The sequence below is a fragment of the Silurus aristotelis genome, assembly GCF_946808225.1.
Source record: "Silurus aristotelis genome assembly, chromosome: 10".
Taxonomy (NCBI): domain Eukaryota; kingdom Metazoa; phylum Chordata; class Actinopteri; order Siluriformes; family Siluridae; genus Silurus; species Silurus aristotelis.
The window spans coordinates 26517353-26521912 of NC_139583.1; positions in this window are offsets into that span (position 1 = coordinate 26517353).

A 4560-nucleotide genomic window follows, 5' to 3' on the forward strand; every position below is an offset into this window, starting at 1 on the left:
TAGGAAGAGAAACTTACAAAAAAACTACTTTTCTGAACATATAAACCTTCAAATTATTTGTTATCATAATTTAATGTATATGTCATATGTTTTTTGAAATGTCTTAAATCTGTCTGTGCTTTAATGTGCCAATTTTGCTTTTATTCATAACAGCCAGATATATACTGTATATATATATTTGGGACATAATGGAAAAATTAGAAAAGCTTTACTCAAAAGAAGTCATAATAAAAGATACTGGAAAACGCATCTGTTTGTCGAAGTCAGAAAAACTGAATTCAAGGTCAATGAATTCAACCTTCATAAGACTTATAAGATGCAACCAAAACCAAAATATCAACATCACTGCAGCTATTTTTGGAGCAAGTGTTGAATTGTACATGATGAAAAGAGCATGCATTGGTTAAGCGTTAGTTAGCACAAGCTCACACGATGCAAAAAGTCAATGCTAAGAAAATAAGCACATGAGAAATGCCGACCTCTTTTAGAAACCAGTGCATAAACAGACATTTTAAAAATTAAAGAATTTGTCTTTTTGAACAACTAACATGTAAAATTAAAAAACATTAAAAAATTTTTTTATGTTTTATGAAACATTTGATCAAATTCAAGTTCATTTTAAGATGATTAATTGCACACATTCTTTCCTCATAATTTTTACAATATTAACTATCATTATTATAATTCATTAACTGTCATTAGTAAAGAAAAATCCCATTTAAGGAAAAATATTCTGCAGTGTAAGAACTTTATCTGGTGCTTATTAGTTTTATGTACTGTTACATTTTTCTGTTCTAAATCTCCTCCCTTTATGGTGATCATTTGTGAAAACTGAGACATTTGAAAACATATCAGTAAAATGACACTCCTTCTGAAACATTTCTGAAGCACGGAGTTGTGAAGTGTTGTGTGCTGTTGTTTGGGAAAAGTCTCTCTCTCTCTCTCTCTCTCTCTCTCTCTCTCTCTCTCTCTCTCACACACACAGACACACACACACACACACACACACACACACACACACACACACACACACACACACACACACACACTTTAATTAAAAAATGCCGTGTGCTGCACAACAATTTGTAAGTGACCTTTTCTTTTGCGATATTTTCTATTTGAAATAGTAAACTGACATTGAAAAAACGAATTTCATTTGGTTTAATTCATACTTTTTGTTGCTTTTTTTCTTGAAAGACGTATTTAATGATCGCAACATCTGTATTTCTGTCAGAAGGTATTTTTTTCTTTTTACTTATTTATGCTAAGAAATATCATGTATTTGATCTTCTGAATAACCATATAGCTTATTTGTGTTTTGATTCCTTTTTGCTTTTATTTGAAGTTAATAGTTTGTTTTTTAACATTTTGTGAAATTTGTGAAATTAAATTTGTCAGGAAATATTTTTATAAAAAAAAAATAATAATAAAATAACATTACTTCACTGACAAATTTATTTTATGAATTTATTTAATGGTTGTTTTATGAATCAATAAGATGAGATAAACTTCTTCCGAAAGATTTATAAAAAAAAAAAAGGCAAATGTTACAACACATTAAAAACGTGTTAACAAACATACAATAAAAAAAATATATATTTGCATAGTGTCAGTATGATGAGTATAAAATGTTAGCAGTGAGATATAATATAAATGTTCTATAAAAAGTAGGAAATATTGGATAACTGGCATTTCAGACACAACATGACCAGATATATGTTCACTTTCTGTCCATGAAAAATACTTCCCATATTAAAGATTAGGACTATTTATTGTATAAAAAGTGGAATATTGTTGTATAAAGTATATCAGAAAAATGCACCAATGACACAAATACTAATGACCTGTATGAGATTGTCCATTTGATGAACTGAATCTTTGTTTTTTGTTTTTTTTGGTCAATAGCTACTACTTTGGGCATTTTTCCAGCAAAAATTTTTGGATCCTCCACAGCAAAAGTTGGGGAAAATATAACATTAACTTGCATCATCTCAAACATTCAGAGTTCAAACAAAGAGTTTCACATGTATTTGTGTAAAAATGGTGTTGGGGAGAGATTAGAACTACTTTTAAATAAAACAGAGCACACCTTCATTTTGAGCAATATTGCAGTACAGGATTCTGGTAACTACAGTTGCATGTACACATTTACAAAATATTCTACAAAGAATGTCACAGGATCAGGGACAAACTCAATCCATCTCCAAGTCACAACAAGTGGTAAGTATGGAGTAATAAGTATTTTACTTATTTAAATCAAGTGAATGAATTAATTATGATTAATATGTGAATGTGTTTAGTTCATGTTCCTCCAGATGCACTGTGGGAGAGAAATATTTTGCGATTAATCTTCTCGGCTGGAGTGATCATTTTTGCATGTTTCATCTTGATTTTTGATTTCAAGACATCACATCCTTCCAGCAAGTTCAGAAGAGAGGTTTAAGCTCACCAGAGGAGAGGAAGCCGTTATAGAAAGTAATTGTTTATTACCAATAAGTGAATATATATATATTTTTTTACAAACAAACCCTATGAACTCAAATGTACTATACCCTTGTGTACTTTAGTACCTTTGTGCACTTCTTCTTTGCAGTATAAGAAATGTGTGTTATTGTTTAAAGTGTAAGCTGGTATAATAATGTTTACTGTTATATTACTACCTTTCAGTTCTGGTGCAGTAATCTTACTGCTCCAGTTATTAAAAAGCTGAAAATAAAACATGCTGTGGATTCTCTGCATAATGCAAAAAAATAGATAGCAATTTTTGGTAATGGACCTTTTTCTTGCACTGACTTTGAAGTAAGTTATATTATTATAATAACCACTAATTGTTATTAAAGAAAGATATAAAAATAAAATAGGCAGTAAAAATCATCATGATTATCAATAACTAATGTTAAAAATTACGTGCCAATCTCCCAGGGTTCAAGCACACTTAGGTACACAGCGCCCCCAGTGTCCATTTCATGGAGTCACACAGAGAAATAAAGCTATAAATGAATAATCCACAATGTTGATGCAACTTTTGGCTTTTAATTTTGATTTTGCAGGTATGCAGGGGCACTGTTAAACATTGCATTCAGACTCCACACACATAAACAGAGCCATTTTGAGACACAAATAATAAATAATTAGTTAAGTGTTTGCGATATCTGCATTTCTGTTCCCATTTGTGCAATACAACTCACATCCAAGCTAATGTTACTGATGAAGTACTGGGAAGAAAAGAGGTGGAGCCTGGGAGAGCAGATGGGAGGCATGCGGAAGGTACTGGAGGGAGGATGCTACACTGGGCATTCTGTCTTGCATAAAAAAAAATACATCTACATCTACAAGGGAACAAAGAAACAAAACCACAAATGAGACTGTTACAGATGCTGTAACAGTACAATAATATTATAATATATAAAAAATAAAATTGATGGGGCTGAAATATGACTGGCAGCAGAATCTGAATCACAGCAGTAACTTTTCCTTCGTCCCATCTTTATTTTCAGACTTTCTCTTCCAATGCAGCTGGATTTTATAGTGCACAGATGTATTGCACACAACTGCCTTGTAGTGTTTGGCTGATGAGACTGATGCTCAGCACAATTTGAATATTAATTTTAATTTTAATACAATTTTAATACATTTACTTGATCATTATTTTGATCATGCAAACAACATTAAAGTATTCCATAAAGTATTACTTCATTCTGTCTTAGATGTTTGTTATCTAATCAATCACCGCTAATCAGTGACTGGTTGGCTCAAGCTAGTTTCAAATCTTTGTGATAATTACTGAGGTTCTAACCCTCAATTATTGAGACAGTCCTAGGACTAGTTGGCAAGCATTGATTTAGTATATTCAAATAAGCTAATTTAAATAAAAAGTTAACAATTTAAAACCATATGTATGTTAGTTTTTTATGACAATAACACAGTTTTCAGATCTATCTAATTAATATGAAATAATTAACTGAAAGTGGCTGTTCTTTTTTCAAAGACCTGTTAGTCTTTATGATAAATTAATATCCAAAATATGGCAACTTGATTGCTGTATTATGAAATTATGTTGAAATATTTCTAGGTGTAATACACCAATGTCCAATCAGAGAACATAAATGGTGAGAATTTTGGGTTGGCTTATACTGGTATTCGAGAAACGCTCGTTGCACAGTGTACTGCAGTGTGATTAAAGTGTTAGGGGAACATATTTGTAGCCAACGATGAAGCCCCTGATCATCATGTGTAAGTATGAATATTTAAAAAGGCAGCTTTTATAGTTTAAAAATAATCTTTTTCAAACTACATTATGAGTCTTAGCTACATGTGTATGTTCTAATTTTAGTCCTTCTAATGGTGTCTGCATCTCTTCAGGAAGGTACTGCTATTTTTATGATTAGTTTCATCTTTTGCTTTTGTATGCAGTATATATATATATCTTATATATTTTTCTCTTAAATGAAAACGAGTTATTAAGTTCAGTTTACGGATAATTGCACCGAGGATCATTTTCTATTGTTGTGCATTTGGACAAATTCTGCTTCTGTATATTAGACTAATCTTAAGGTTTGT